This window comes from Scyliorhinus canicula, chromosome 25, assembly GCF_902713615.1.
Source record: "Scyliorhinus canicula chromosome 25, sScyCan1.1, whole genome shotgun sequence".
NCBI classification, from domain to species: domain Eukaryota; kingdom Metazoa; phylum Chordata; class Chondrichthyes; order Carcharhiniformes; family Scyliorhinidae; genus Scyliorhinus; species Scyliorhinus canicula.
In genome coordinates this window covers 25,505,208-25,528,848 of record NC_052170.1, presented here as the reverse complement: position 1 = coordinate 25,528,848, position 23,641 = coordinate 25,505,208, and the positions used below count along the sequence as shown (strand labels likewise).

The 23,641-nt window shown below is 56.4% G+C and overlaps 1 protein-coding gene across 8 annotated transcripts in view; it reads right to left on the bottom strand.

The window, feature by feature from the left end:
• Positions 1-23,641, bottom strand: part of LOC119957087 (EVI5-like protein) — a 311,414-nt gene that overhangs the window by 276,018 nt on the left and 11,755 nt on the right. For 5 of the 8 annotated variants that reach the window (XM_038784762.1, XM_038784754.1, XM_038784761.1 and 2 more), the window contains one exon: positions 1,442-1,535. The exons of 1 other annotated variant lie outside the window; for it this stretch is intronic. The gene's annotated coding sequence lies outside the window, so the exon portion shown is untranslated. Of the gene's footprint in view, positions 1-1,429; positions 1,536-9,480; positions 9,502-23,641 lie in introns of those variants that run through there. 2 more of the 8 variants (XM_038784757.1, XM_038784759.1) reach the window with 2 other exon arrangements.

Here is a 23,641-nt window from a genome sequence, read left to right as displayed (position 1 = left end):
GAGGACTGTAACACTGTGGTGGCGGAAGCATTGGACTAGGAGCACTCAAATGCAGTGAAGGAATGGGAAAACAGAACCAACTCTGGTTGTACTGGTCACCAAGGACTGTAAACCCCATTGCGGCCGAAAATGTAAGCAGGGAGCAGGGTGAAGATCAGTAACGGAAATACTGAGAAACAGGAAGGAAATGGGACGAGGATCTAGTGACTCTTACATCTGTTTAGGCAAAAATGTGACCAAGGGAAGGGCAGCCTCAATCTGTACAGTAAGAGAGCATTATCATCGACCATCATCGCAGAGAACCATCAGCGGAAAGCAGCCCCTGAATCTAGAGTAGAGGATAATTCCCAGCTATAGAAAATAATTCATTAACTTCATGAATCATTTAAAATCTTCCAATGTCCCGGAGAATCGGCTCAAAATTAATTAGTCTGTACGCGACTCGAGTGGGCATCAGAGCCAAAGAACAAAGAACAAAGAAAATTACAGCACAGGAACAGGCCCTTCGGCCCTCCCAGCCTGCGCCGATCCAGATCCTTTATCTAAACCTGTCTCCTACTTTCCAAGATCTACTTCCCTCTGTTCCCCGCCGGTTCATATATCTGTCCAGATGCCTCTTAAATGATGCTATCGTGCCCGCCTCTACCACCTCCGCTGGCAAAGCGTTCCAGGCACCCACCACCCTCTGTGTAAAAAACTTTCCACGCACATCTCCCTTAAACTTTCCCCCTCTCACCTTGAAATCGTGACCCCTTGTAATTGACACCCCCTCTCTTGGGAAAAGCTTGTTGCTATCCACCCTGTCCATACCTCTCATAATTTTGTAGACCTCAATCAGGTCCCCCCTCAACCTCCGTCTTTCCAACGAAAACAATCCTAATCTACTCAACCTTTCTTCATAGCTAGCACCCTCCATACCAGGCAACATCCTGGTGAACCTCCTCTGCACCCTCTCCAAAGCATCCACATCCTTCTGGTAATGTGGCGACCAGAACTGCACGCAGTATTCCAAATGTGGCCTAACCAAAGTCCTATACAACTGTAACATGACCTGCCGACTCTTGTACTCAATACCCCGTCCGATGAAGGCAAGCACGCCCTCACAGGGACACATTATGTGGTGTGAAGATCGGAAACATCCTCGGACTGACTGTGGGCAGTGTCACAAGAAAATCAGTTCAATACAGCTAGTGGTAAACGCGCACTGGAAACTCTCTAAACATCAGACAGGGTATGAATAGTCATTCATTTGAGGCAGGTTACTAAATCTATGCACATAGAGGCAAAGGCGAATTGTAAACAATTCTCTGGTGTTAAAGTCGCAAATGTGATTGATCACACTTTTGCCACTGGTCATTGTTCAAATCACAAGCAGAAAAACGGGCAATGGTGCCCATCTTTTTCTCCAGTCAGGCAGGGACTGACGCACTTGCTCACTCACCACACGCACTCCACTTTCACAGCGTTCCAGCTTCTCAGCCCGCGGAGTCCAGCGTCAGGAAACCTGGTCTTGCCCCAGGACTTGGCCACGAAAGCTGCAAGGAATCAGGCGACTGATTTTACTGCGGTGAATTCGAGGGAGCATCTATAGAGAACTTGTGCAACACTTGGCATTTTCCATCCCACACAAGGATATTAAAATGCCACACCAACGGGGCATTTTAGAATGATCAAACACACATACACAATCGAACTGCACATAACCAAATTCTGAAGTACCGCAGTTTCCAACAGCCTTTAAGAATAATCTTCATTCGTGTCACACGTAGACTTACAACACTGCAATGAAGTTACTGTGAAAAGCCCCTAGTCACCACAATCCGGCGCCTGTTCGGGTCACACTGAGGGAGAATTTAGAATGTCCAATTCATTAAAGAACAAAGAAATAAGAAAATTACAGCACAGGAACAGGCCCTTCGGCCCTCCCAGCCTGCGCCGATCCAGATCCTTTATCTAAACCTGTCTCCTATTTTCCAAGGTCTACTTCCCTTTGTTCCCGCCCATTCATATATCTGTCTAGATGCTTCTTAAATGATGCTATCGTGCCCGCCTCTACCACCTCCGCTGGTAAAGCGTTCCAGGCACCCACCACCCTCTGCGTAAAAAACTTTCCACGCACATCTCCCTTAAACTTTCCCCCTCTCACCTTGAAATCGTGACCCCTTGTAACTGACACCCCCACTCTTCGGAAAAGCTTGTTGCTGTCCACCCTGTCCATACCTCTCATGATTTTGTAGACCTCAATCAGGTCTCCCCTCAACCTCCGTCTTTTCCAACGAAAACAATCCTAATCAACAGCACGTCTCTCGGGACTGGTCGGAGGAAACCCACGCAGACATGGGGAGAATGTGCAGACTCCGCACAGACAGTGACCCAGCGGGGAATCGAACCCGGGTTCCCGGCTGCGTGAAGCAACAGTGCTAACCACTGTGCCGCCACGCCGCGTCAGAAGCTTGAAAGCGGAACATGAAGAGCGTCACAGTTTTATATCAGCCGGCAGGGATCAGGCATTCCCTCTCAGCGGTGGCACAGGCAGTGGGTGGGCACTGGCGAGGACCAGAAGGCCCAAAGACAAAATGGAGAGCGAATCACAGCCTTTGACTCCTACCAGTGAGTGCAGGAAGGAGTATTACTGAATCCCTCATTGTACAGTCTGAGCAGAACACAGGGTTACTGTGAGGAAAGAAAATGGTAACAAGGCTGCAATATACCCACTAACAATGGAACATTGGGGGCTGGAAGGGCGGAATGTGGGATTCGCTTACACTCTGTTACCCTTTTCCTCATCATTAGTGGCTCATTGCCCGACTGCCAAAACATAACAGAACAGCCGGGGGAAGCTGGGAAATCTCCAGTAGCAGGGTTTTGCCAGGTGGGGGGTACAAGGCTCCAGTAAAGGTTATTCTGGTAACGCAGCATAAACATTTCCACCAAAAGTGGTGTCTTGCTCCTATTCCACCACCTTTCGACACTGCGGGAAGGATTGGGGCTCAGTGCCACACCGTCAGCCCCACACACCAGGACCCTGGATCCCATCGTTTCACGCTCCATCAGTAAATTCCCCTCGATGGCCGCTTCCAACGGCAGCAGCAACACAGCACATATCGTCCCACAGGCCACGAGCTGCCAGCTCGGGGGCCACGGCACAGAGCCACCTCGCTGCTTACGGTACTGACGATCAAATGCACACGGTGGGGCGCGCAGAGGGCGGGCCGCACAGAGGGCGGGCCGCACAGAGGGCGGGCCGCTCAGAGGGCGGGCCGCTCAGAGGGCGGGCCGCTCAGAGGGCGGGCCGCTCAGAGGGCGGGCCGCTCAGAGGGCGGGCCGCTCAGAGGGCGGGCCGCTCAGAGGGCGGGGCGCTCAGAGGGCGGGGCGCTCAGAGGGCGGGGCGCTCAGAGGGCGGGGCGCTCAGAGGGCGGGGCGCTCAGAGGGCGGGGCGCTCAGAGGGCGGGGCGCTCAGAGGGCGGGGCGCTCAGAGGGCGGGGCGCTCAGAGGGCGGGGCGCTCAGAGGGCGGGGCGCTCAGAGGGCGGGGCGCTCAGAGGGCGGGGCGCTCAGAGGGCGGGGCGCTCAGAGGGCGGGGCGCTCAGAGGGCGGGGCGCTCAGAGGGCGGGGCGCTCAGAGGGCGGGGCGCTCAGAGGGCGGGGCGCTCAGAGGGCGGGGCGCTCAGAGGGCGGGGCGCTCAGAGGGCGGGGCGCTCAGAGGGCGGGGCGCTCAGAGGGCGGGGCGCACAGAGGGCGGGGCGCACAGAGGGCGGGGCGCACAGAGGGCGGGGCGCACAGAGGGCGGGGCGCACAGAGGGCGGGGCGCTCAGAGGGCGGGGCGCTCAGAGGGCGGGGCGCTCAGAGGGCGGGGCGCTCAGAGGGCGGGGCGCTCAGAGGGCGGGGCGCTCAGAGGGCGGGGCGCTCAGAGGGCGGGGCGCTCAGAGGGCGGGGCGCTCAGAGGGCGGGGCGCTCAGAGGGCGGGGCGCTCAGAGGGCGGGGCGCTCAGAGGGCGGGGCGCTCAGAGGGCGGGGCGCTCAGAGGGCGGGGCGCTCAGAGGGCGGGGCGCTCAGAGGGCGGGGCGCTCAGAGGGCGGGGCGCTCAGAGGGCGGGGCGCTCAGAGGGCGGGGCGCTCAGAGGGCGGGGCGCTCAGAGGGCGGGGCGCTCAGAGGGCGGGGCGCTCAGAGGGCGGGGCGCTCAGAGGGCGGGGCGCTCAGAGGGCGGGGCGCTCAGAGGGCGGGGCGCTCAGAGGGCGGGGCGCTCAGAGGGCGGGGCGCTCAGAGGGCGGGGCGCTCAGAGGGCGGGGCGCTCAGAGGGCGGGGCGCTCAGAGGGCGGGGCGCTCAGAGGGCGGGGCGCTCAGAGGGCGGGGCGCTCAGAGGGCGGGGCGCTCAGAGGGCGGGGCGCTCAGAGGGCGGGGCGCTCAGAGGGCGGGGCGCTCAGAGGGCGGGGCGCTCAGAGGGCGGGGCGCTCAGAGGGCGGGGCGCTCAGAGGGCGGGGCGCTCAGAGGGCGGGGCGCTCAGAGGGCGGGGCGCTCAGAGGGCGGGGCGCTCAGAGGGCGGGGCGCTCAGAGGGCGGGGCGCTCAGAGGGCGGGGCGCTCAGAGGGCGGGGCGCTCAGAGGGCGGGGCGCTCAGAGGGCGGGGCGCTCAGAGGGCGGGGCGCTCAGAGGGCGGGGCGCTCAGAGGGCGGGGCGCTCAGAGGGCGGGGCGCTCAGAGGGCGGGGCGCTCAGAGGGCGGGGCGCTCAGAGGGCGGGGCGCTCAGAGGGCGGGGCTCTCAGAGGGCGGGGCTCTCAGAGGGCGGGGCTCTCAGAGGGCGGGGCTCTCAGAGGGCAGGGCTCTCAGAGGGCGGGGCTCTCAGAGGGCGGGGCTCTGAGGGCGGGGCTCTCAGAGGGCGGGGGGGGGGCTTCATGTGCATGCATCATCATTTGAGAAAAACAAACGCGCTGATTCAAGGCTGCACCTTAATCAGTCCGAAAATGATAAAAGGGAGAATTAATGTGGCAGCACATTCAAGTAACTGGGAAATGGAGCCAGGATTCGGTGTTATGATTGTACCTCCTTTTATCCAAATATTGGGCAGAAAGAACACGCGGTATTCAGAGATCAGACAGTGCAGAGAGACGATACTGAATGGGTCAAAATGGCTGGCGTTAAAAACCCAACAGCTCCAAGACTGAGCAGTGGGACATGGAACGGCAAGGTGGGACAGCGGGGGTCCTGCAGATGGGGGGTATCTGGACATCCAGAAGGCATTTTAATGAGGTGCCACAGAAAAGATTAGTACACACGGTAACAGAACATAGAGAAATACAGCACAGAACAGGCCTTTCGGCCCACGATGTTGTGCCGAACTTTTGTGCTAGATTAAGAACAAATTAATCTACACTCCATCATTCTACCGTAATCCATGTACCTATCCAATAGCCGCTTGAAGGTCCCTAATGTTTCCGACTCAACTACTTCCACAGGCAGTGCATTCCATGCCCCCACTACTCTCTGGGTAAAGAACCTACCTCTGACATCCCCCCTATTTCTTCCACCATTCACCTTAAATTTATGTCCCCCTGTCATGGTTTGTTCCACCTGGGGAAAAAGTCTCTGACTGTCTATCTATCTATTCCCCTGATCATCTTATAAACCTCTAGCAAGTCGCTCCCTCATCCTTCTACATCTTCCTTCCTAAAATGTATCTCCTCGAGCTTACCAGTCTGTTTCACACTATCCTCTCCAACAATATGGCCCATTCGTAAATACTGAAGAAAAGTATTCGTTCACGACTTCTCCTATCTCTTCAGGCTCGACACACAATCTCCCGCTACTGTCCTTGATCGGACCTACCCTCGCTCTAATCATTCTCATATTTCTCACATATGTGTAAGAGGCCTTGGGGTTTTCCTTGATCCTATTCACCAAAGATTTTTCATGCCCTCTCTTAGCTCTCCTAATCCCTTTCTTCAGCTCCCTCCTGGCTATCTTGTATCCCTCCAGCGCCCTGTCTGAACCTTGTTTCCTCAGCCTTAAAAAGAATCCTTCTTCCTCTTAACAAGACATTCAACCTCTCTTGTCAACCATGGTTCCCTCACTCGACCATCTCTTCCCTGCCTGACAGGGACATACATATCAAAGACACGCAGTACCTGTTCCTTGAACAAGTTCCACATTTCACTTGTGTCCTTCCCTGACAGCCGATGTTCCCAACTTATGCACTTCAGTTCCTGTCTGACAGCATCGTATTTACCCTTCCCCCAATTGTAAACCTTGCCCTGTTGCACGCACCTATCCCTCTCCATTACTAAAGTGAAGTCACAGAATTGTGGTCACTATCTCCAAAATGCTCCCCCACGAACAAATCTATCACTTGCCCTGGTTCATTACCAAGTACCAAATCCAATATGGCCTCCCCTCTGGTCGGACAATCTACATACTGTGTTAGAAAAGCTTCCTGGACACACTGCACAAACACCACCCCATCCAAACTATTTGATCTAAAGAATTTCCACTCAATATTTGGGAATATCCCACGAGGGTTAGGGGTAATATATTAGCTTGGATACAGATTGGCTAACCAATGGCAAGCGAAGAGTCGGGATAAATGGACCTCTTTCTGCTTGGCGGTGTGCCACAGGCCCAAACTTTTCACAATATATATTAATGACTTGGATGTGGGGAAAGAAGGATCTATAGCCAAATTTGCAGATCACACCACAATAGGTGGGTTAGCAAATTACAATGACAAAATAAGAAATTTACAAATGGATATGGATAGGTCAGGAGAATGGGCCAAAATTTGGCAGATGCAGTTTTAATATGGGTGAGAGTGAGGTTTATCCATTTTGGTCACAGGAATAAAAAAGCTAATTATCTAAATCGAGAGAAACTTCAAAATGTTTCGGTGCAGAGGGATCTGGGTGTCCTTGTGCAAGAATCACAGATTAGTATTCAGGCGCAGCCTAAAGGCAAGTGGAATTTGGGCATTCATTGCTAATGGAATGGAGTATTAAAGCGGGGAAGTGACATTGCAGCTGTCTAGGGCATTGGTGAGAGCACATCTGGAGCACTGTGCACAGGTCCGGTCCATTCATTTGAGGAAAGACGGAAATGTGTTGGAGGCGGTTCAGAGAAGATTCACCAGATTGGTTATGAAAGAAAGATCGAGCAGTTTAGGCCGATACTCACTGGAGGTAAACAAGGTGCTAAAGGGGATTGACAGGGTAGATGTCGAGCGGGTTTCCCCTTGTTGAACATTCTAGAACTAGTGGCTTTAGGATAAAGGGTGACAGATACAACAGAAACGAGGACGAAAGTAGAAGGATGGAGGTGGATGATATAAATGGTTTGTTATTTATATTGTTAGGCCATGTGAAAATGAAATGAAAATCGCTTATTGTCACGAGTAGGCCTCAATGTAGTTACTGTGAAAAGCCCCTAGTCGCCACATTCCAGCGCCTGTCCGGGGAGTCTGGTACGGGCCTGCTTGGTCTGCTTTAAAAGCCAGCGATTTAGCCCAGCGAGCTACTTAGAGCAGACATCATTAACAGGTCCAGACAGTGGGCCATGGAGGGGGGAGGGGGGGGGGGGCATTAAACGTAACTACCTGCTCCTCTATCACTCTATCCGCTATTTTACCATCCGAGTGTCTCTGGAGAGGCAGCATACCCACGTACCCACATACTGGAGGCCTTCCGCTGGCCATTCCAGCTGCTGGAGTGAATCAGCAGCCCCGGGAACACCATTTTGATTTGCTTCAATAAGTTTCCTTTGAAAGTGTTTGTTTTGCGACGGCTCCCGTTAAGTAGTTGTCAATTTAATTTGTTTATTTTATTGGTTTCAAAAACAGCATTTAAATATAGGACAGCTGGCACACGCATGTTTTAAAAATTCAATTCCGGGATGTGGACATGGTAGGCGAGGCCAGTGTTTGGCACCCATTCCCTAATTTCCCTTCAGAAGGTGGTGGTCAGTTGCCTTCTTGAACCCACTGCAGTCCCTGTGGTGTCGGTACACCCACAAAGGCGGCTCCAGGAAGGAACGACCAAAACATTTCCAAGTCAGGATGGCGGAGGGGAACCTCCAGGTGGTGGTGTTCCCATGTGTCGCTGACCCTTGTCCTTCTAGATGGTAGTGGACAAAGAATAAAGAAAGGTACAGCACAGGAACAGGCCCTTCGGCCCTCCAGGCCTGTGCCGACCATGCTGCCCGTCTCAACTAAAACCTTCTACACTTCCCGGTGTTCCCTGCTTTAGGGCAGCAGGGTAGCATGGTGGTTAGCATAAATGCTTCACAGCTCCAGGGTCCCAGGTTCGATTCCCGGCTGGGTCACTGTCTGTGTGGAGTCTGCACGTCCTCCCCCTGTGTGCGTGGGTTTCCTCCGGGTGCTCCGGTTTCCTCCCACAGTCCAAAGATGTGCAGGTTAGGTGGATTGGCCATGCTAAATTGCCCGTAGTGTCCTAATAAAAGTAAGGTTAAGGGGGGGGGGGGGGTTGTTGGGTTACGGGTATAGGGTGGATACGTGAGTTTGAGTAGGGTGATCATGGCTCGGCACAACATTGAGGGCCGAAGGGCCTGTTCTGTGCTGTACTGTTCTATGTTCTATGTTCCTGGGTCCGTATCCCTCTATTCCCATCCTATTCATGTATTTGTCAAGATGCCCCTTAAATGTCACTATCGTCCCGGCTTCCACCACCTCCTCCGGCAGCGAGTTCCAGGCACCCACTACCCTCTGTGTAAAAAAACTTACCTCGTACATCTCCTCTAAACCTTGCCCCTCGCACCTTAAACCTATGCCGCCTGGTAATTGACTCTTCCACCCTGGGAAAAAGCTTCTGACTATCCACATTTTCCATGCCCCTCATAATTTTGTAGACTTCGATCAGGTCGGCCCTCAACCTCCGTTGTTCCAGTGAGAACAAACCGAGTTTATTCAACCGCTCCTCGTAGCTAATGCCCTCCATACCAGGCAACATCCTGGTAAATCTCTTCTGCACCCTCTCTAAAGCCTCCACATCCTTCTGGTAAGTGTGTGGCGACCAGAATTGAATACTGTATTCCAAATGCGGCCGAACGACGGTTCTATACAGCTGCAGCATGACTTGCCAATTTTTATACTTAATGTCCCGGCCAATGAAGGCCAGCAATGTCGGCTTTTTTGACTACCATTCTATTGAAGAAGCCTAGGCAAGTTCCTGCAGTGCATCCTGTAGGTGGTCCTGACGGCTGCCACTCGATGGAGGGAATGAAAGTTTGTGGATGGGATGTCAATGAAGCTTTGTCCTAGATGTTGTTGGAGTTGGCAGTGGCATAGTGGTATTGTCACTGGACTAGTAACCCAGGGTAATGGTCTTGGGACCCAGACTCAAATCCCACCAGGACAGATGGTGAAATCTAAATTCAATACAAATCTGGAATTAAAAGTCTAACGATGACCATGAAACCATTGTCGATTGTCGTAAAAACCCATCTGGTTCACTAATGTCCTTTAGGGAAGGAAATGTGCCGTCCTTACCTGGTCTGGCCTACATGTGACTCCAAACCCACAGCAATGTGGTTGTCTTTTAGAATGCCCTCAGGGATGGGCAGTAAATGAAAGTCCGGCCAGCGATGGCCACATACCATCGACAAATAAAAACAAGTCATCCAGGCAAGTGGAGTGTCTTCCATCACACTCCTGACTTCTGCCTTGTAAGAAGGTGGTCAGGCTCTGGAGGGGTTCAGGAGTTGAGTTACTCGCCACATAATTACTGCCTTTGATCCACCCTGGCAGTCACAACATTAATGTGGCTGGGTCCAGTTCAGTTTCTGATCAATGGTAAACCCCCAGGATGTTGATTGTGGGGGATTCAGCGATGGTAATGCCATTGAATGTGAAGGAGCGATGGTTAGATCCTCTCTTGTGGAACCAGGGTCCCAGGTTCGGTTCCTGGCTGGGTCACTGTCTGTGCGGAGTCTGCACTTCCTCCCCGTGTCTGCGTGGGTTTCCTCCGGGTGCTCCGGTTTCCTCCCACAGTCCAAAGATGTGCGGGTTAGGTGGATTGGCCATGCTAAATTGCCCGTAGTGTCCTAAAAAGTAAGGTTAAGAGGGGTGGGGGGGGGGGAGAGAGAGAGAGAGATTGGGTTACGGGTATAGGGTGGATACGTGGGTTTGAGTAGGGTGATCATTGCTCGGCACAACATCGAGGGCCGAAGGGCCTGTTCTGTGCTGTACTGTTCTATATTCTATGTAGTTATTGCCTGGCGCTTGTGTGGCATAAATGTAACTTGCCACTTGTCAGCCTAAACCTGGATATTGTCCAGGTCTTGCTGCATTTGGACATGGACTGCTTCATTATCTGAGTCGTCGCGAATGGTGCTGAACATTGTGCAGTCATCGTCAAACATCCCCACTTCTGACCTTATGATGGAAGGGAGGTCATTGATGAAGCAGCTGAAGATGGTTGGGGCCGAGGACACTATCCTGAGGAACTCCTGCAGTGATGTCCTGGAGCTGAGACGACTGACCTCCAACCAATATCCTTTATGTCAGATATGACTCTAACCGGCACGGTACCATAGTGGGTCCTGGGTTCAATTCCGGGCTTTTTCCAAGAGTGGGGGTGTCAATTATAAGGGGTCATGATTTCAAGGTGAGAGGGGGAAAGTTTAAGGGAGATGTGCGTGGAAAGTTTTTTACGCAGAGGGTGGTTGGTGCCTGGAACGCTTTGCCAGCGGAGGTGGTAGAGGTGGGCACGATAGCATCATTTAAGATGTATCTGGACAGATATATGAATGGGCGGGAACAGAGGGAAGTAGACCTTGGAAAATAGGAGACAGGTTTAGATAAAGGATCTGGATCGGCGCAGGCTGGGAGGGCTGAAGGGCCTGTTCCTGTCCTGTAATTTTATATGTTCTTTGTTCTTGTTCATTGTGCGGAGTCTGCACATTCTCCCCATGTCTGTGTGGGTTTCCTCGGGTGCTCCGGCTTCTCCCAGAAGTCCCAAAAGACGTGTTATTAGGTGAATTGAACATTCTGAATTCCCCCTCTGTGTACCCGAACAGCTGCCGGAAGGTGGCGACTAGGGGATTTTCACAGTAACTTCACTGCAGTAGTTAATGTCAGCCTACTTGTGGCAATAAGGATTGTTATTCATTAAAGGGGGGGTTGGAGATTTGAAAATGCTGCCCCCTTCAGGTGGTGTTCAGGAGACACAACAGGCCTGTCCACTTTAACTCACGGCGTCAGAAAGCTTGGAGAGGCGATAATCCGGGACAAGATTAACCGCCGCTTGAACAAGTGCACATTAATCAGGAGAAGTCAGCAAGGATTCGGGAAAGGCAAATTGTGTTAAGCTAATTTGATTGAGCTTTGGGATGAGGTGACAGAGATGGTTGACGCGGGTAATGCAGTTGACACAGTGCATTTAGGCTTGCAAAAGGCAACTGATAAACTACATGATAGGCGTGCAGCAAAGTTGAAGCCCCTGGAAGTGGGACAGAGTGGCAGGAAACAGTAGTTTTTTTCCAGACTGGAGGAAGGTAAACAGTAGGGCACTCCACAGCTCAGGATTAAGCCACATCTGAATTGCAGTGGCCCTACATGAGGTTCAGGGTTCAAGCACCACTTCAGGAACACAAGGGCAAAATCGACAGGAGGTGGGCAAAACTGTCAGAGGCACCATTTCCAAGTGAGACATTAAACTGAAGCTCCCACTTCCGTCTTCCTCCTCAGGGGTCCATAAATTATCCCACAATTTCAAAGAAGATCTCCCCACAGACCTGGCCAATACTGACAATCCCCAAGAGGGAGTACTTTGGACATGATCACATTGCTGGGTGTGGATCCTTACTGGTGCAATCCTTACATTACAACATTCACTACACTTCAGAAGTAAATCATTGGGGATGCGAAAGTACTATATAAATAAACAGAAAGCAGGCAGCCACCTGGCCCTTCGAGCCTGCTCTGCCGATCATCATCATGGCTGATTCTGCTCCCGTTATCTCCCCATATCCTTAGACCCCATTTAGCCCACAGTGCTCTTTCTCACTGCTTCATGAAAACGGAGAATGTTTTGGCCTCAACTCCTTCCTGTGATAGCAAACTCCACAGGCTGACCACTCCGGATGAAGAAGCTTCACCGAGTTGGTCTGTCTTTTCTTTTCCTGAACTGCTTCAATAATCAGGGTGTGGATGTACAGAACACCAATAATCAGGGTGTGGATGTACAGAACACCGATAATCAGGGTGTGGATGTACAGAACACCGATAATCAGGGTATGGATGTACAGAACACCAATAATCAGGGTGTGGATGTACAGAACACCGATAATCAGGGTGTGGATGTACAGAACACCAATAATCAGGGTGTGGATGTACAGAACACCGATAATCAGGGTGCGGATGTACAGAACACCAATAATCAGGGTGTGGATGTACAGAACACCGATAATCAGGGTGTGGATGTACAGAACACCGATAATCAGGGTGTGGACGTACAGAACACCAATAATCAGGGTGTGGATGTACAGAACACCGATAACCAGGGTGTGGATGTACAGAACACCAGTAATCAGGGTGTGGATGTACAGAACACCAGTAATCAGGGTGTGGATGTACAGAACACCGATAATCAGGGTGTGGATGTACAGAACACCAATGTAGAGTGCACGGCCTGCAGTCCGCTCCGGGGGCACGGCCTGCACCCGCTTCGGGGACAGGGCCTGCACCCCGCTCCGGGGACACGGCCTGCGCCCGCTCCGGGGGCACGGCCTGCAGTCCGCTCCGGGGGCACGGCCTGCAGTCCGCTCCGGGGGCACGGCCTGCACCCGCTTCGGGGACAGGGCCTGCAGTCCGCTTCGGGGACAGGGCCTGCAGTCCGCTCCGGGGACAGGGCCTGCAGTCCGCTCCGGGGGCACGGCCTGCAGTCCGCTCCGGGGGCACGGCCTGCAGTCCGCTCCGGGGGCACGGCCTGCAGTCCGCTCCGGGGGCACGGCCTGCAGTCCGCTCCGGGGGCACGGCCTGCAGTCCGCTCCGGGGGCACGGCCTGCAGTCCGCTCCGGGGCACGGCCTGCAGTCCGCTCCGGGGGCACGGCCTGCAGTCCGCTCCGGGGGCACGGCCTGCAGTCCGCTCCGGGGGCACGGCCTGCAGTCCGCTCCGGGGGCACGGCCTGCAGTCCGCTCCGGGGGCACGGCCTGCAGTCCGCTCCGGGGGCACGGCCTGCAGTCCGCTCCGGGGGCACGGCCTGCAGTCCGCTCCGGGGGCACGGCCTGCAGTCCGCTCCGGGGGCACGGCCTGCAGTCCGCTCCGGGGGCACGGCCTGCAGTCCGCTCCGGGGGCACGGCCTGCAGTCCGCTCCGGGGGCACGGCCTGCAGTCCGCTCCGGGGGCACGGCCTGCAGTCCGCTCCGGGGGCACGGCCTGCAGTCCGCTCCGGGGGCACGGCCTGCAGTCCGCTCCGGGGGCACGGCCTGCAGTCCGCTCCGGGGGCACGGCCTGCAGTCCGCTCCGGGGGCACGGCCTGCAGTCCGCTCCGGGGGCACGGCCTGCAGTCCGCTCCGGGGGCACGGCCTGCAGTCCGCTCCGGGGGCACGGCCTGCAGTCCGCTCCGGGGGCACGGCCTGCAGTCCGCTCCGGGGGCACGGCCTGCAGTCCGCTCCGGGGGCACGGCCTGCAGTCCGCTCCGGGGGCACGGCCTGCAGTCCGCTCCGGGGGCACGGCCTGCAGTCCGCTCCGGGGGCACGGCCTGCAGTCCGCTCCGGGGGCACGGCCTGCAGTCCGCTCCGGGGGCACGGCCTGCAGTCCGCTCCGGGGGCACGGCCTGCAGTCCGCTCCGGGGGCACGGCCTGCAGTCCGCTCCGGGGGCACGGCCTGCAGTCCGCTCCGGGGGCACGGCCTGCAGTCCGCTCCGGGGGCACGGCCTGCAGTCCGCTCCGGGGGCACGGCCTGCAGTCCGCTCCGGGGGCACGGCCTGCAGTCCGCTCCGGGGGCAGGGCCTGCAGTCCGCTCCGGGGGCAGGGCCTGCACCCCGCTCCGGGGACACGGCCTGCAGTCCGCTCCGGGGGCACTGCTGCAGTCCGCTCCGGGGGCACGACCTGCAGTCCGCTCCGGGGACAGGGCCTGCACCCCGCTTCGGGGACAGGGCCTGCACCCCGCTTCGGGGACAGGGCCTGCACCCCGCTCCGGGGACAGGGCCTGCACTCCGCTTCGGGGGCACGGCCTGCAGTCCGCTTCGGGGGCACGGCCTGCAGTCCGCTTCGGGGGCACGGCCTGCAGTCCGTTTCGGGGGCACGGCCTGCACCCGCTTCGGGGACAGGGCCTGCAGTCCGCTTCGGGGACAGGGCCTGCAGTCCGCTTCGGGGACAGGGCCTGCAGTCCGCTTCGGGGACAGGGCCTGCAGTCCGCTCCGGGGGCACGCCTGCAGTCCGCTCCGGGGGCACGGCCTGCAGTCCGCTTCGGGGGCACGGCCTGCAGTCCGCTTCGGGGGCACGGCCTGCAGTCCGTTTCGGGGGCACGGCCTGCACCCGCTTCGGAGACAGGGCCTGCAGTCCGCTTCGGGGACAGGGCCTGCAGTCCGCTCCGGGGACAGGGCCTGCACCCCGCTCCGGGGACAGGGCCTGCACCCCGCTCCGGGGGGCACGGCCTGCACCCCGCTTCGGGGGCACGGCCTGCAGTCCGCTTCGGGGACAGGGCCTGCACCCCGCTCCGGGGACAGGGCCTGCACCCCGCTCCGGGGACACGGCCTGCACCCCGCTCCGGGGACAGGGCCTGCACCCCGCTCCGGGGACACGGCCTGCAGTCCGCTCCGGGGACACGGCCTGCAGTCCGCTCCGGGGGCACGGCCTGCAGTCCGCTCCGGGGGCACGGCCTGCAGTCCGCTCCGGGGGCACGGCCTGCAGTCCGCTCCGGGGGCACGGCCTGCAGTCCGCTCCGGGGGCACGGCCTGCACTCCGCTCCGGGGGCACGGCCTGCAGTCCGCTCCGGGGGCACGGCCTGCAGTCCGCTCCGGGGGCACGGCCTGCAGTCCGCTCCGGGGGCACGGCCTGCAGTCCGCTCCGGGGGCACGGCCTGCAGTCCGCTCCGGGGGCACGGCCTGCAGTCCGCTCCGGGGGCACGGCCTGCAGTCCGCTCCGGGGGCACGGCCTGCAGTCCGCTCCGGGGGCACGGCCTGCAGTCCGCTCCGGGGGCACGGCCTGCAGTCCGCTCCGGGGGCACGGCCTGCAGTCCGCTCCGGGGGCACGGCTGCAGTCCGCTCCGGGGGCACGGCCTGCAGTCCGCTCCGGGGGCACGGCCTGCAGTCCGCTTCGGGGACAGGGCCTGCTATGATTTTGCCTTCATGAGTGCAGGCTCCGTTTTCATGGACAGCATTTGGTCTGGAGGAACGGAGAGATTCATTTCCCTCTGAAACCTGCTTTCATCATCGTCTCCATGGGGTCTGACAATGTCAATCCTAGCTCAATATAACCTTGCTCCTGGTCACTGCACCATCGCCTCCTCTATTAGTTACACATGCCACAGAGGAACACAAATCACTCAACAAAATAAACATGGAAGCTGGAACAAAATGATGTGTTTCAAAGAAGTTGGCTTTCTACAAGATCTGGCTTGCACACTGAAGAAAGATGTATTTGACTCTCACAGATTCCCGCGTAAATACCCCTCAAGATCCTGCACCTGCAGAGGGCTTCAGGTCCAAACACTTTGCTCCATTGAGCAGGAATATATTAGGCAGGCGAATGTAATAAGAAAGTGGTTTACAGCTCAGACACTGGAACACTGAAAGATGGCCGCAAGGTAGCATCACAGAGAGCCTCCCCACCACACGATGCACCATGCCCCAAGAATCACCTTCGCTCCTCTCGCTTCCGCCAGCGGATGCCGACAGCAATCCATTTTCATGCTTTGTCACACATTTTCTCATATGAAACGCAGGAATTTGCTGCCATGTCCTCAAAAGGGCCCAAAGCCCAGACAATTAATTACTTTTGCTGCTCTGAAGCATGTGGGCATGCCATATTCACACAAGGCAATCCAGAATCCTGCAGTTCACTATTTTATACAGGAGCAGGACAACGCGCTCAATTCTCTGGATAGCAACGAGGGATTTCCGGAAGCTTAACGTCAGATCTGAAAGATAGCAGCGGACAGTCAGGAAACAGCACAGACTCCGCTCGCTACAGTCACACACTCATCCAGACCACCCTCGCTACAGTCACAGCCTCATCCAGACTCCCCTCAGTCACAGCCTCATCCTGACTCCCCTCAGTCACAGCCTCATCCAGACCCCCCTCAGCCACAGCCTCATCCAGACTCCCCTCAGTCACAGCCTCATCCAGACCCCCCTCAGTCACAGCCTCATCCAGACCCCCCTCACTACAGTCACAGCCTCATCCAGACTCCCCTCAGTCACAGCCTCATCCAGACTCCCCTCAGTCACAGCCTCATCCAGACCCCCCTCAGTCACAGCCTCATCCAGACCCCCCTCAGTCACAGCCTCATCCAGACCCCCCTCAGTCACAGCCTCATCCAGACTCCCCTCAGTCACAGCCTCATCCAGACCCCCCTCAGTCACAGCCTCATCCAGACTCCCCTCACTCAGCCTCATCCAGACTCCCCTCACTCAGCCTCATCCAGACTCCCCTCACTCAGCCTCAGCCAGACCCCCCCTCACTACAGTCACAGCCTCATCCAGACTCCCCTCAGTCACAGCCTCATCCAGACTCCCCTCAGTCACAGCCTCATCCAGACTCCCCTCAGTCACAGCCTCATCCAGACCCCCCTCAGTCACAGCCTCATCCAGACCCCCCTCAGTCACAGCCTCATCCAGACCCCCCTCAGTCACAGCCTCATCCAGACTCCCCTCAGTCACAGCCTCATCCAGACTCCCCTCACTCAGCCTCATCCAGACTCCCCTCACTCAGCCTCATCCAGACTCCCCTCACTCAGCCTCAGCCAGACCCCCCTCAGTCACAGCCTCATCCAGACTCCCCTCAGTCACAGCCTCATCCAGACTCCCCTCAGTCACAGCCTCATCCAGACTCCCCTCACTACAGTCACAGCCTCATCCAGACCCCCCTCAGTCACAGCCTCATCCAGACCCCCCTCAGTCACAGCCTCATCCAGACTCCCCTCAGTCACAGCCTCATCCAGACCCCCCTCAGTCACAGCCTCATCCAGACTCCCCTCACTCACAGCCTCATCCAGACTCCCCTCACTACAGTCACAGCCTCATCCAGACCCCCCTCAGTCACAGCCTCATCCAGACCCCCCTCAGTCACAGCCTCATCCAGACTCCCCTCAGTCACAGCCTCATCCAGACCCCCCTCAGTCACAGCCTCATCCAGACCCCCCTCAGTCACAGCCTCATCCAGACCCCCCTCAGTCACAGCCTCATCCAGACCCCCCTCAGTCACAGCCTCATCCAGACTCCCCTCAGTCACAGCCTCATCCAGACTCCCCTCACTCAGCCTCAGCCAGACCCCCCTCAGTCACAGCCTCATCCAGACTCCCCTCAGTCACAGCCTCATCCAGACCCCCCTCAGTCACAGCCTCATCCAGACCCCCCTCAGTCACAGCCTCATCCAGACCCCCCTCAGTCACAGCCTCATCCAGACTCCCCTCAGTCACAGCCTCATCCAGACCCCCCTCAGTCACAGCCTCATCCAGACCCCCCTCAGTCACAGCCTCATCCAGACCCCCCTCACTACAGTCACAGCCTCATCCAGACTCCCCTCACTCAGCCTCATCCAGACCCCCCTCAGTCACAGCCTCATCCAGACCCCCCTCAGTCACAGCCTCATCCAGACTCCCCTCAGTCACAGCCTCATCCAGACCCCCCTCAGTCACAGCCTCATCCAGACCCCCCTCAGTCACAGCCTCATCCAGACCCCCCTCAGTCACAGCCTCATCCAGACTCCCCTCAGTCACAGCCTCATCCAGACTCCCCTCAGTCACAGCCTCATCCAGACTCCCCTCAGTCACAGCCTCATCCAGACCCCCCTCAGTCACAGCCTCATCCAGACCCCCCTCAGTCACAGCCTCATCCAGACTCCCCTCAGTCACAGCCTCATCCAGACCCCCCTCAGTCACAGCCTCATCCAGACTCCCCTCAGTCACAGCCTCATCCAGACCCCCCTCAGTCACAGCCTCATCCAGACCCCCCTCACTAGTCACAGCCTCATCCAGACCCCCCTCAGTCACAGCCTCATCCAGACCCCCCTCACTACAGTCACAGCCTCATCCAGACCCCCCTCAGTCACAGCCTCATCCAGACCCCCCTCAGTCACAGCCTCATCCAGACCCCCCTCAGTCACAGCCTCATCCAGACTCCCCTCAGTCACAGCCTCATCCAGACTCCCCTCAGTCACAGCCTCATCCAGACCCCCCTCAGTCACAGCCTCATCCAGACCCCCCTCAGTCACAGCCTCATCCAGACTCCCCTCAGTCACAGCCTCATCCAGACTCCCCTCAGTCACAGCCTCATCCAGACCCCCCTCAGTCACAGCCTCATCCAGACTCCCCTCAGTCACAGCCTCATCCAGACTCCCCTCAGTCACAGCCTCATCCAGATTCCCCTCAGTCACAGCCTCATCCAGACCCCCCTCAGTCACAGCCTCATCCAGACCCCCCTCACTACAGTCACAGCCTCATCCAGACCCCCCTCAGTCACAGCCTCATCCAGACTCCCCTCAGTCACAGCCTCATCCAGACTCCCCTCAGTCACAGCCTCATCCAGACTCCCCTCAGTCACAGCCTCATCCAGACTCCCCTCAGTCACAGCCTCATCCAGACCCCCCTCAGTCACAGCCTCATCCAGACCCCCCTCAGTCACAGCCTCATCCAGACCCCCCTCAGTCACAGCCTCATCCAGACCCCCCTCAGTCACAGCCTCATCCAGACCCCCCTCAGTCACAGCCTCATCCAGACCCCCCTCAGTCACAGCCTCATCCAGACTCCCCTCAGTCACAGCCTCATCCAGACCCCCTCAGTCACAGCCTCATCCAGACCCCCCTCACTACAGTCACAGCCTCATCCAGACTCCCCTCAGTCACAGCCTCATCCAGACCCCCCTCAGTCACAGCCTCATCCAGACCCCCCTCACTACAGTCACAGCCTCATCCAGACTCCCCTCAGTCACAGCCTCATCCAGACTCCCCTCAGTCACAGCCTCATCCAGACTCCCCTCAGTCACAGCCTCATCCAGACCCCCCTCAGTCACAGCCTCATCCAGACCCCCCTCAGTCACAGCCTCATCCAGACTCCCCTCAGTCACAGCCTCATCCAGACTCCCCTCAGTCACAGCCTCATCCAGACCCCCCTCAGTCACAGCCTCATCCAGACTCCCCTCGCTAGTCACAGCCTCATCCAGACTCCCCTCAGTCACAGCCTCATCCAGACCCCCCTCAGTCACAGCCTCGTCCAGACTCCCCTCAGTGACAGCCTCATCCAGACTCCCCTCAGTCACAGCCTCATCCAGACTCCCCTCAGTCACAGCCTCATCCAGACCCCCCTCAGTCACAGCCTCATCCAGACCCCCCTCAGTCACAGCCTCATCCAGACTCCCCTCAGTCACAGCCTCATCCAGACTCCCCTCAGTCACAGCCTCATCCAGACTCCCCTCAGTCACAGCCTCATCCAGACCCCCCTCAGTCACAGCCTCATCCAGACTCCCCTCAGTCACAGCCTCATCCAGACTCCCCTCAGTCACAGCCTCATCCAGACCCCCCTCACTACAGTCACAGCCTCATCCAGACCCCCCTCAGTCACAGCCTCATCCAGACCCCCCTCAGTCACAGCCTCATCCAGACTCCCCTCAGTCACAGCCTCATCCAGACTCCCCTCACTACAGTCACAGCCTCATCCAGACTCCCCTCAGTCACAACCTCATCCAGACTCCCCTCAGTCACAGCCTCATCCAGACCCCCCTCAGTCACAGCCTCATCCAGACTCCCCTCAGTCACAGCCTCATCCAGACCCCCCCTCGCTAGTCACAGCCTCATCCAGACCCCCCTCAGTCACAGCCTCATCCAGATCCCCCTCACTACAGTCACAGCCTCATCCAGACCCCCCTCAGTCACAGCCTCATCCCGACTCCCTCAGTCACAGCCTCATCCAGACTCCCCTCAGTCACAGCCTCATCCAGACCCCCCTCAGTCACAGCCTCATCCAGACTCCCCTCAGTCACAGCCTCATCCAGACCCCCCTCGCTAGTCACAGCCTCATCCAGACTCCCCTCAGTCACAGCCTCATCCAGACCCCCCTCGCTAGTCACAGCCTCATCCAGACTCCCCTCAGTCACAGCCTCATCCAGACCCCCCTCGCTAGTCACAGCCTCATCCAGACTCCCCTCAGTCACAGCCTCATCCAGACTCCCCTCGCTAGTCACAGCCTCATCCAGACTCCCCTCGCTAGTCACAGCCTCATCCAGACTCCCCTCAGTCACAGCCTCATCCAGACTCCCCTCAGTCACAGCCTCATCCAGACTCCCCTCAGTCACAGCCTCATCCAGACCCCCCTCAGTCACAGCCTCATCCAGACCCCCCTCAGTCACAGCCTCATCCAGACCCCCCTCAGTCACAGCCTCATCCAGACTCCCCTCAGTCACAGCCTCATCCAGACTCCCCTCACTACAGTGACAGCCTAACCCACACTCCCCTCAGTCACAGCCTCATCCAGACTCCCCTCAGTCACAGCCTCATCCAGACCCCCCTCAGTCACAGCCTCATCCAGACCCCCCTCAGTCACAGCCTCATCCAGACCCCCCTCAGTCACAGCCTCATCCAGACTCCCCTCACTAGTCACAGCCTCATCCAGACTCCCCTCACTAGTCACAGCCTCATCCAGACTCCCCTCACTAGTCACAGCCTAACCCAGACTCCCCTCACTACAGTCACAGCCTCATCCAGACCCCCCTCAGTCACAGCCTCATCCAGACCCCCCTCACTACAGTCACAGCCTAACCCAGACTCCCCCGCTTCAGTCAAAAATACAGTCACAGCCTAATCCAGACTCCACTCACTACAGTAAATAATAGTCACTGCCTCATCCAAACTCCCCTCGCTACAGTCACAAATACAGTCACAGCCTCATCCAGGCTTGCCTCACTACAGTCAGAAGTAATCACCGTCTCATCCGGACTCTCCTCGCTACAGTCAAAAAATACACTCACTGTCTGATCCGGACTCCCGTCGCTACAGTCAAAAATACAGTCACTGTCTAATCCAGACTCCATTCGCTACAGTCAAAAATACAGTCACTGTCTAATCCAGACTCCATTCGCTACAGTCAAAAATACAGTCACTGTCTAATCCAGACTTCCCTCGCAACAGTCAAAAATACAGTCACTGTCTAATCCAGACTTCCCTCGCAACAGTCAAAAATACAGTCACTGTCTAATCCAGACTCCATTCGCTAGTCAAAAATACAGTCACTGTCTAATCCAGACTCCATTCGCTACAGTCAAAAATACAGTCACTGTCTAATCCAGACTCCATTCGCTACAGTCAAAAATACAGTCACTGTCTAATCCAGACTCCATTCGCTACAGTCAAAAATACAGTCACTGTCTAATCCAGACTCCATTCGCTACAGTCAAAAATACAGTCACTGTCTAATCCAGACTCCATTCGCTACAGTCAAAAATACAGTCACTGTCTAATCCAGACTCCATTCGCTACAGTCAAAAATACAGTCACTGTCTAATCCAGACTCCATTCGCTACAGTCAAAAATACAGTCACTGTCTAATCCAGACTTCCCTCGCAACAGTCAAAAATACAGTCACTGTCTAATCCAGACTCCATTCGCTAGTCAAAAATACAGTCACTGTCTAATCCAGACTTCCCTCGCAACAGTCAAAAATACAGTCACTGTCTAATCCAGACTTCCCTCGCAACAGTCAAAAATACAGTCACTGTCTAATCCAGACTTCCCTCGCAACAGTCAAAAATACAGTCACTGTCTAATCCAGACTCCATTCGCTAGTCAAAAATACAGTCACTGTCTAATCCAGACTCCATTCGCTACAGTCAAAAATACAGTCACTGTCTAATCCAGACTCCATTCGCTACAGTCAAAAATACAGTCACTGTCTAATCCAGACTTCGCTCACTACAGTCAAAAATACAGTCACTGTCTAATCCAGACTCTGCTCACTACAGTCATAAGTACAGTCACTATCTCATCCGGACTCCCGTCGCTAGTCAAAATAGTCACAGCCTCATCCAGACTACACTCGCTACAGTCGAAAATACAGTCACAGCCTCATCCAGACTCCGCGCTCACTACAGTCAAAAATACAGTCACTGTCTGATCCAGACTCCGCCTGCTTCAGTCAAAAATACAGTCACCTGACCCACTGAGGCCATTAGTAAACAATTCAAACCAGATTCTCCTGCAAATTTATTGATTTGTAATCATGGAGCATTACCAAAGAAATGTTCACTCTTTGGAAAAAGGGGCATTGGAGGCATGCCCCACAGCCACATATCAACCTAATGTCACTTACTTGTCCGAATCACACGGAGCTGTACCTGGAGCTTCCTACCAGAATGACATTGCAACACCGCAGGAAATGCTTTCAGAGTCTGGTTCACGCCCAGCGGAGGCCAGATTCGAAAGCTCACGTGTCAGCCTTGAGCGGTGGTGTCAGAGGTGACTTTTGGAGCTGTGCAAGATTGGGATAGGTAAACCTGGAATATCACTTCCAACTAATTTGAGAGCAGGGCAATACTTAGAGAGAAGGCCGTTTACGGAATTCCCAACTGAATCATTCAAAACTCCTTCAGGTTAAGGCCCAGTGTAACCAACGTCACCATTGAACCTCTGGCCTTGAAACCACAGCGAGGTAGGAGAGAGTCAATCCACATCCACAGCTGTTGAATAACACCAAATGCCAAGATCAGCTTCATTATCCACTGTGGGTATACCAACTGCGCCGACCCCACCACCTTCAAGGGTAATCAGGGACGGATTAAGAACAAAGAAAATTACAGCACAGGAACAGGCCCTTCGGCCCTCCCAGCCTGTGCAACAATTGCTGGCCTCGCCTGCCTAGGAATCGAAACGTTAGCTCCGTTCTCTATCTCTCCGGACGCTGTCGGACCTGCTGAGATTGGCCAGCGTTTTCGGTTTCAGATTCCAGCATCCACAGTGATTTGCTTCCACCGTGCGACCTGACTCTGCTCAACTCCATTTGCCACCGACCGTACACACCTGAAGTTCTACCAGGTGCACCCCCTTCCTCAGCATCTCTTCCACTCGTTCGCCCCCCCCCACCCCCCACAACCCGACCCCCAACCGTCAATCCAGCAAGTTTGTCTGTCCCCTTTAATCAGCGTTAGGGCAGCACAGTAGCATTGTGGATAGCACAATTGCTTCACAGCTCCAGGGTCCCAGGTGCGATTCCGGCTTGGGTCACTGTCTGTGCGGAGTCTGCACGTTCTCCCCCTGTGTGCGTGGGTTTCCTCCGGGTGCTCCAGTTTCTTCCCACAGTCCAAAGATGTGCAGGTTAGGTGGATTGGCCATGCTAAATTGCCCTTAGTGTCCAAAATTGTCCTTAGTGTTGGGTGGGGTTACTGGGTTATGGGGATAGGGTGGAGGTGTTGACCTTGGGTAAGGTGCTCTTTCCAAGAGCCGGTGCAAACTTGATGGGCCGAATGGCCTCCTTCTGCACTGTAAATTCTATGAACACCTTC